The sequence below is a fragment of the Drosophila willistoni genome, unplaced genomic scaffold (assembly GCF_018902025.1).
Source record: "Drosophila willistoni isolate 14030-0811.24 unplaced genomic scaffold, UCI_dwil_1.1 Seg152, whole genome shotgun sequence".
NCBI lineage: Eukaryota > Metazoa > Arthropoda > Insecta > Diptera > Drosophilidae > Drosophila > Drosophila willistoni.
This window is the reverse complement of record NW_025814113.1, coordinates 81,985-92,111: the sequence shown is the minus strand read 5'-3', so window position 1 is coordinate 92,111 and position 10,127 is coordinate 81,985. Positions and strand designations below refer to the sequence as shown.

Here is a 10,127-nt window from a genome sequence, read left to right as displayed (position 1 = left end):
ACTAAGATATTGATCAAAGTCACTGCTTTCCACCGATCGTTCCTATGGGAGCTATATGATATAGTCACCCGATCTTGATCAAATTTGACATAGTCGTTTATATGTGTAATTAACTCACCAATATTAAATTTCATGACAATAGCTCAGAAAATAACGAAGTTGTTAAAAAAAGTCACTGTTCGTGACTTTGCCATTTGTATGGGAGCTATATGATCTAGTGGTCCGATCCGGCTGAATCCGAGATATACAACGCCTGCAGTATATACAAGCCTACATGCAAAATTTCAGCTCTGTAGCTCCAACGGTCTAGGAGGAGTTTGCGTTGACCCAGACGGACGGACAGACGGACAGACGGACGGACGGACGGACGGACATGGCTATTTCAACTCGTCTCGTCGTGCTGATCAAGAATATATATACTTTATATGGTCGGAAATGCTTTCTTCTATGCGTTGCACACTTCTGACCAAAATTAATATACACTTTTTTTGCCCAACAAGGGCAATAACAAATTACTTACGATTTTTAAACAACGCGCGTGCATATATACATATATATGTACTTACCTGTGTACAAACGCATGTACATACATATGTATATAAAGGCATTTGTCCATATGCATTGACAAATTCACAACACTCGTGGTGTGTGAAAAGCTTCTTTTTTTGTTTATAGCAAATCTCGTTGTACAGATTTCTCTTGAATGGTTGGTAATTCGTAAAGACATATGTATATATTATATATTGGAATGTTCCCCAGATGAGACTCATATGCGGCGATTTATCATAATCATTTTATGGCATGTGTTTGGTGGCGTCATCGTGGTAAAGAGTAAACCACCTGGCAGCAACTTAAGTTCACTAGCATTTGGTATCTATGATTTGAACCACCTCTCCTCACCCCTGTTTGTGGTGTGGGCTGTTCACTTGACTAAATACTAAAACTTGACTAAAAACATTTGATTAGCTCCAATTGTGCCGTGACATAAGGACTACCAGCTCTTCCTTAATGCCGATCAGTTCCTGTTCGTTCATGGCTCCTGTCAGTACGTCGTCGACTTAGAAATCATCCAAAAGTATCATTGCCGCCCTTGGCGCTCCAACTGCCAGAAACGATGCACATGACGTGCCATAGGTGAGTGTGGTCAATTTGAAATGGTTCAATACGTCTTCTCTCCAAAGGATGCGTTGAAAATCCTGATGTTCAGGGGCCACTTAAATCTGTCTGAACACTTTGACGATGTCCGCAGAAAATACGAATCTGCGTATTCGAAAACCCAGACAAACGTTCAAGAGGTTGCATTGTATGCATGGGCATGTGAAGTGCGTCGTTAATGACGATGTTCCACTCGTCTCCATTAAAATACACTTAGACCAGCTTAAGTCACTTTGGGCAAAAGTTGAGGCAGAGTTTTCACGATGCTATAAAGCCTTGACGGCTCAAAAGAACGAAGATAGTCCGAAGCACATAGCTACAATTAAAGCTAAACATGAATATTGTTATATGGTATATGTGCGAGGCGGGACTTTGTTTGGAGAGCGAATCGAGCAGTTGTCCGCGAAAATGGCTCCCCCACCCGTCAGGCTCTCAGTCGATTCCACCCATCAAAGCCACACAGTTCAGTTCTACATTCCATGATTTGTTTACCGCGATTTTTATCCATAATCCAAGCCCAACACAAGTGGAGAAACTTTACCACTTAAGTTGCAAAACTCGCGGTGAAGCCAGAGCCATTTTTTCTAGGTCACCCTTGACCAATGAAGGGTTCCAGTCCGCGTGGGATAATGTTCGATGTTCGGATGGGTTCTCTGTGGATCCGTTACTGGAAAATCCAGAAGGTCTCGGTCCATCTCCTCCAGCAGTCCGAAGATGTCTCTAAGAACAGCAGCACAATCCGATTTAGAACGCAGTTCCAATTGCTTCAGGTGCCGCGTTTGTCAAGGGGCACACGCGCTCCGTCAGTGCCGACAGTTTCGAAGACTACGAGCTGATGACAGGCCACGGGTTGTCTTGAGCAACGGATACTACCAGAACTGTTTGGCTCATAAGCATTCCAATGGTTCCTGCAGGATCACAGCAGGATGCCATCGATATGGCAAGCAACACCACACGCTCTTGCACATCGACAGCTCAGTCGCGTACATCCAACCCAAAGAGCAAAGAATATCGCCTTTCATTCGGACTTCTATCCAGAGGTCATCAGCCCTGGGCCTCGCGAACCTCGAACGCAGTTAATGCCTCGCACACGGCAACAAAGTCGGAAAGAGACATCGTAGATTGTTCTCTGAGCTATTACGAATCGAATGGAAACAAATAACTTCGTGGAATTAGAGGTCTCAAGCGAGGAGATCGAAACGAAGCTGTAAGTGGACTGTATAATTTAAGAATAGAGGAGGAGTGAGAAGGAGAAATGTCTCCTCTTTTTAATGAACACAATGAATCGGCAAAGATAGCACAAATGAAATTAGAAGGATTTATAATTTTCCTCGCAGTCGTGTGAATAATTATAAGGATATATAATCACTTGGATATTAAAATTTATACAATGTGGAAAAATGTTGAAATTTATTAGAGTATTTAAAAATATGGAAAATTGAGATCAGTGGGATTGGGAGTGCCGATAACTTTTCAATGAAGAAAAAAACTCGGAATTAATTTTCATTAAACGGACAAAATCAATTTCATGGATCTGTGAGGAAAAGATCAAAATGCACCAAGACAAGCCAAAATATTAATTCCATATAAATAAAATTGTACTTATTTTTCTTTAGAAAATATATTGCGAATTAAAATCAATCAGTCGACTGAAATATTTTTGCACAATACGAAAATCACGTAGGAAAAAATGGATGTCGTGACCGAGTCACGGCTTTGCTCAAGTGTCAGCACTGATAAGACTTGAGTGTCAGCACTGATCGGGAGTCAGCTGTTCTGCCGTTTTTTTATGCTTTGTGAATTTAATTAATTCTAAATTGTTTAACGTAGATCACCATTTCCTGTTTTAATTATGTAGATTTCGAATTATTAAATTGCGGAAAGCTAATCGGAGTGGCTGCAAGTAATTTTGTGTGGGTGAATTCAAATGTATGTATTGTATGTACGTATGAGTGTGCTTACCGCGGAAAAAATTATTACATTTGTATGTACCTATGTATGTACATACCCTTGCTCTCATATCTCTGCGTACACCAAAGAAAATTTCTGTATTTCAAGTTTGTACATTAATGGCGCTCAGTATAAACAAGATATCGAATTTTTTCTTTTTCTATTTGTTTTTTTAATTATTAAACTTAATATTTACTACCATTTCATTTATCAAAACAAAAATCTTAAGCATAATTTAACCATTAGAAAAAACATAACAAAAAATGTAACTTCAACGCAAATAATATAGAAGTTTGTCACACCCATATTAGGCTACGTTATATTGGTCTTACATTTACTTGCGTCCGTCGCATTCAACTTCTCTTGGTGCAGTAAATTCTTAAAGCTATGTGCTACAAGAGAGAGTAATTCAAAGTAAAATGTGAAGGCAAAGCTTGCGATATATCTTTGAGCTTGCGATATATCGATAGTTTAGCTAATTAACCCAATGGTTAATACTTCAGAATAATGAAATTAATGAGTTTAAATTCAGGAGTTATTCTCCAACATGCTCCCCATGTTGAAAGAAACAACTTTCAAATAAATATTTCTGGAAGCGGAGCGATCTTGTGAATTTTCAAGCTTCCTTTTGCAGTCCTAAGTTCGACTACTCGAATTTTGTCATAGGTATTTACAGGCCATATTTGGTTTTACGTAAATCCATTTGATGCGTTGTTGTAAGTTATGAACATAATCCCGTGCCCACAGTGTCCAGAATTGTTGTTTCAAATAGGAAACTCGCTGCCATCTATCCAGATACCGAATTTCCGTTCCGGGAGGGTGAGTGGAATGGTAGAGTAATAATTCTGGTACTGACGTTAAATCGGTTCCAATCAACAAATGCCTAGGGGTGAGAGCATTGAAATCGTTGGGGTCATCTGAAGTGGGTGCTACTGGCCTTGAATTAAGGACAGCTTCCACATGCGAGAACACAGTGTGTAGTTCCTCGAAAGTAAGAGATGCTTTTGAAATATTCTTCAGAGCCTGTGTCTTCGCTGATTTTACTGACGCTTCCCAGAGGCCGCCAAAGTGTGGAGCTCTAGGGGGAATAAAGCAAAAGTTAAATCCTTTAATTGAACTATATGTTTTTATGTGATCTATGACGTCTGAGGTAAACAATTTAGACTTAAACTCATCTAGCCTTGTAGCAATGCGGCTTTCTGCGAATCCTTTAAGACGTAAAAAATTGGCCGCAAAAATCTACTCCTGTTACTAGGAATGGTCTTTCAGCTCGTAGTCGATCAGCAGGTAGATTGCCCATCAGTTGAGTCATGAGGACAGGTTTAAAGTGAAAGCAGGGGATGCAGCTTTGCCCAACTTTTCTAATCATCGGTCGTAAACTTTGGGCCAGCATGAAGATTTTTGTTGTGCAAGAATCGATGTATAGCTTGGTAAACGATGATTTTGAGGTAGCAGGGCCTGGTGCTTGGCGTTGAATGGAAGGTCTCCGTTGTCGAGACGTCCTCTGACTCTCATCACACATACTGCAGTTTGTCCAAGTGTCATCGTGTGCAGACGGGGTGTTAAGGTTTGTTTGTTGTTTGGTAAAGATATTTCATCAGCATAACATTCTTGTTGTATTAGTGCAACAATTTTCCAAAACGATTGATACATTTCTGTCTCAGTAATGCGAATATCGGCTATTGATGATGAACTTAGAGTTCACTTTGTTCGCGCTGCAATCGAGGTACGAAAGAATTCGAACGATTCGAATATACTATGAAGAATTATTTATGATCATATTTAGAATAGCTTGCACAATTTTAAGAATGTTGGCCCTGTTATCCACATGCTTGTTTGCAGCTCTGATGTCCGACAACCACGAGAAACAATGCCTGGTGGATTCTTAGTAGAAGGGACGTGCTTCGATATTATTTCTTCCGGGTGTTGTTGTAACTCTGATACTCTATTTGCTACAAAACAATTTAGTGTTGTTGCATGAAGTTTCATCCATTGCAAAACAATTTTTGAATAGGTCCAAAAGTATACCTATAGTCCGACTGAGCAACAATGCTCCGTACAGTTCTAACTTAGGCAATGACTGGGTCTTGGTAGGCGCTATCTTTCGCAACGAGTAAAGTGACTTTGACTCCACTCGTGAGTTCTGATCGAACATAAAGACAGCATACGTCTTTGATGTGTTCACATATCGTGGTATTTGTAGATTTAATAAGTCCTTAAGATCCTGTAAAAGTTCTTTCTATCTTTACTTAATTTGACCATCGACAGGCTCATCCCAATCTAGTGTCAAGTCTTGCATAAGAATTTTGCACCGAACAATGACCGGACTTATGAATCCCAGCAAGTCAAACATTCCGATGAATACGAATCGGCAATATGGTGAACACCACGGATAGCTAAGAAGCGTGCAGCTGACATGCCATAGTCTACATGGATGACATCATCATTCCAAGTGCTGGTGCCGATGATGGTATAGCCAAGCTAAAACGCGTGTAAGACGTGTCAGCCAAAAACGGTTTACGAATTAATTGGAGTAAATGCCAGATGCTGCAACAAAAAGTCATATTTTTATGGTATGATGTAGAAAATGGTACCATAACGCCGAGCAAAGTAAAGATTAGAGCTGTTTCAAATTTTCCCATCCCAAGTAGCAAAAAAAGATACAAAGATTTTTAGGTCTAACTTCCTGTTTTAAAAAGTTTATTGAAAGTTATGCAGTAATCGCGAAACCGTTGTTCGATTTAATGCGTAAGGGTTCGAAGTTTGAATTCAAAGATATACACAAACTCACTTTCGAAGAACTTAGAGCTGGGTTGACTAAAGAACCCGTCATTAAATTGTTTAACCCCCCATTAAATTGTTGCAAACTGAAATACATGCGGATGTAGTTACTGATTGAAAAGCATTAAAAAAAAAAAAACTGATGAAACGCATTCGCTATGTCCATGAAAAAGAAAGATGTTCCTTTGAGAGTTGCTCGTTGGGCTATGTATCTTCAAGATATTATTTATGTTATTGTACATCTATCAAGTACTCAAATGTGGCACCTCGATGCGTTAGTCGTTTTGCATGTTTTATGCTTGTTGAGGACACTATTAAACATCGATTAAGAGCTCAGTTGCAAGTTGAGTGGACCAAGGCAGTAAAGACACTAGTCGAAAAGGAAAGCTATAAAGACTTCTATATAGAGAACGAGATTCTCTATAAAGATCCTAATTGTGGCAATGGAACATTAGATTATTAAACTTGCACATAACCAGGACCGCAAGATTTGATCGAGAAATCGTACTATATTCCCGAATTGAGAGATAAGGTTATTCGTGTGGTACATAGTTGTGTGGAGTGTATTTTTGTTAACGCAAAAGCTGGCAAAAGAGAGGAATATTTTACTTCAATAGACATGGGTGGCAAACCACTTTGTTCTTACCATATTGATTCTGGTCGGAATCGAATGTACAATCAGTAGGGCCGAATGTGGGAAATGGCATTGAGAGAGAGCAGTCCAAAGTGATAGAAGAGAAGAGACAAACACGTAGTGGCCGAACATTCTAGTAGTAGTAGAGAGAGCATAGCATAGGATCATTAATTATGTAATCATTATGTAATCATAAGTTGAGAGAGAGCTTGTTAAAAAGGCCGTAAATCATTTCTCAAAGAGACTATCAACTGAGTCGCACGACAAGTAGTCCAGTGTTATTATAAGTACACTAGCAAACCCGGCGAACCTCGTTTCGTCACCTGACTGCTTTTAATATTTCTTAATATTTCGTTTGGGATTAACAGATGAAAAAAAAATTTTTGTTTTGATTTATATTTGAAAAGTAAAACGAAATTTTCATTTTAGCACCTTCGTAAACGACATTTGTTTTTTGGTGAAAACATGAATTTTTTAGATTTAGGCCACAACTAGTCAAGGATTGGTCCTGTGATTTGTTGATCGTCATGGCGAAGAAAAGACGAATCGGGATCCTTGGAATACGATTTTCCTCATCTGTTTTCTTATTAACAAACGCTTTCCACTGCACAGTTTTGGTTGGTTTAAATTTCTAAGCATTAACCCTGCACATTCAAGGAGTTTAAAATACCTGTGTATGTCGCCGGTAAAATAGTCATTCGACCAACATTGAATATACACTTCTACACGCAATTTACCTTGATTCAACCGAATAAAATTAAGGTACTACGTATTGTTTCGACATGTCAACGCAATATTGTTGAAGTAATAATTGTCAAAAATTTTACCAATCAGCAAACGGTATGCGTAGTATTTCATCGACCTAACCTTCTTGGTAGTTTCCTATCCTAAAACAAATTTGGTAAAAATTGTATTTTAGAACACCTAATACGTTAACGCCATTGATCTTACCATTCAATAAATTTTTCATTTTGATATTAAAGTTATATTCATCGTCACCTTCAGCGGGTATTGAAACGCGTCATATGAACGTCACCAACAATAAACATTTCCACTTCATCCATTGTTGGATCATTAAATGTGCGTTCATGTGTTCTAGCAGGTTTTTTATCTGCTCTGGTCACAACTGCAGATCTTGTATCTTACAAACAATTTTTTTTTAACGTAAAATTACCTTAAATGTTGGATTATAACATGTTCTTCGATAATTTCAGCCCCAAATGAAGTCACTTGGAAGCAGACATTGTATTTTGAAGTGTTCGCTAGAAAATGTCATATTTCTAGTATTTCGCCATAAAGTAGGAAACACAATGGCACTGTTGGCGGGACCAATAATAACAATTTTACTTTACCACTAAGGCGGCACAAATCAGTTGTTTTACCAGCAAACTTCAATGAGCCACAATGCCACAAACTAATCGATGCAAGCTGTAGTCGATGGTGCAATCATATAGAAAGTCTGCTCGACTCAAATCTATTCTTGAACCATTTCTTCTTGCACTTTGAAGATTATTCCTATGCTCATCTGTACGATAGGCTCGACGATTTCTCCTTTCTAACCTAGCCGTTTCATAGGCTGTCCTCTGTGCTCTTGTGTTTGAGAAGCACGAATTAATGCCCTTCCTCGTTGAATACTAAAGCGGCGCTCTTCTCGTATAATTTCTCCTTGTTCATCGGATAATCTAGAACGTGGCATAATGATTAGATTGCTAATTGGTTTGGTTTGATAATATGGGTTACTAACAGCACAAAACACGATATTCGAATTTCTATTATGTCACTACACAAAACACAATATTCGAATTTTTCCTTTAGTTTTCACATTGTATATTACAGAGCACTACAATGACATTAAAACAACAGTTGACTTTATTTGAATTGACTGTTAGAAAACGTTCATAACGGGAAAAAATTGGCTGTTTTAAGGGGTTTTCCGACAAATACTTATTGTTTTTAAGATGTATTCTGCTATTCGGGAGGAAACAAATCCGAAGGGATCAATAACCACGAAGATTGGTTCAGCAGATCTCGAGTTATAAGTGGTGTAACTAACACGAATAAAATAGAATAGAATAGAATAAATTTTTACAAATATATTTAAAAATATTTATTAATAGAACGATTGGAAAAACGCGATATTGTGCTTACACGTCGCGATACTGGGCAACTACAACAAATATCTGAAATTCATCGATCATATGACGCATTGCAATACCCACTAATGTTTTGGCAAGGACAAGATGGATATTATTTTAATATTAAATTGATAAATCCATTGAATGGTAAAGTATCAGTATCTTAATAATGGTTAATGTCTGTATTATTTGTCTTTAAAATGGTTAATTATCAAATTTTTAATTTCAGGTGAAGAAACTGCAAAGAAAGTTAGCTCAATGAATTATTATGCATATCGTTTGATGATTCGTTAAAATGCTGACAACTATTTGCTGCGGTTTCGTCGATTGTTTCAGCAGTATTGCGTTGAATGTATGTAAAAATAGAAACGGAACGTTTAACATTTATTAGGTTAAACCAAGCCAAACTGTGTAAACTGTGTTCTGAGGAGTACATCCATTTACGTGATGCAGTTAGTACTGAAGGAAATGCAGCTAATATTGGTCGATTAACTATTCTGCCGGCGACGTACATTGGTAGCCCACGTCATATGCATGAATATGCACAAGATGCATATGTTCGTCATTATTAATTGCTGCTTCCCGTATAAACATCAAATGATAGACACGACATCACAGCACGTATACTTAGGCGAAAAATTCGGTCCCTGATGAACTTTATTGTTAAACAATGCGTCTTTGGATATACTCGATGCTGGATGTATTCAATCGAATGGCAAAAGCGAGGACTGCCGCACGCGCACATTCTTATTTGGTTAGTGGAAAGAATTCAGCTTGACCAAATAGATGATATCATATGTGGCGAGATTCCTGATCATGAAGTCGATCCAGACCTACTTGATGTTGTTACTACTAATATGATTCATGGACTTAATTCATGGAATTAACGGCGGGGACTGTTACTGGCAACTATGGGTATCCGCTGTATCCGCGTCGATCACCAGATGACAACGGTCGAACTGTCACAACAAAAATGAAACGAATGGATTTCGTTGTCGACAACAGTTGGATTTTCCATTTTCGCCACTTATTTCTAAAACGTTCAAGACACATTGCAACGTTGAATACTGCAATTCAGTTAAGTTCATAAAATATATTTGCAAATATGTCACGAATGGCAGTGATATGGCGGTTTTTGGATTGCAATCCTCAAATACCAACGATGAAATTTCACACTATCAAGTTGGTCGTTATGTCAACTGTAATGAAGCGATATGGCGTATATTCGCATTTCCAATTCACGAACGTCATGCTGCTGTTATGCATTTGGCGTTGCATCTGGAGAATGGTCAACGAGTATATTTCACGGCTTCGAATGCTACGCCACGTGCTGAAACACATCCAGCAACTACAAAGACCAGTTTTTTGGCAATCTGCCCAAGCGATCAGTTTGCACGAACATTGCTTCACTCGGAGATGTCACGTTATTATACTTGGAATGCTTCATCCAAGAATTTTCAAAATTATGAATG

The 10,127-nt window shown here is 38.3% G+C and overlaps 1 long non-coding RNA gene across 2 annotated transcripts; it reads right to left on the bottom strand.

The window, feature by feature from the left end:
• Positions 1-6,954: 6,954 nt before the first annotated feature.
• LOC124460911 lies at positions 6,955-8,321 on the bottom strand. Of its 2 annotated transcripts, none has more exons than XR_006954843.1 (4): positions 8,265-8,321; positions 7,472-8,202; positions 7,258-7,402; positions 6,955-7,190 (listed from the first exon to the last, which is right to left on the bottom strand). It is a non-coding gene; the product is annotated as an uncharacterized LOC124460911 (long non-coding RNA). The 2 variants fall into 2 exon arrangements; XR_006954844.1 differs by lacking the exon at positions 8,265-8,321 and having other exon boundaries at positions 7,472-7,836; positions 7,903-8,256.
• Between the last annotated feature and the right edge of the window lie 1,806 nt (positions 8,322-10,127).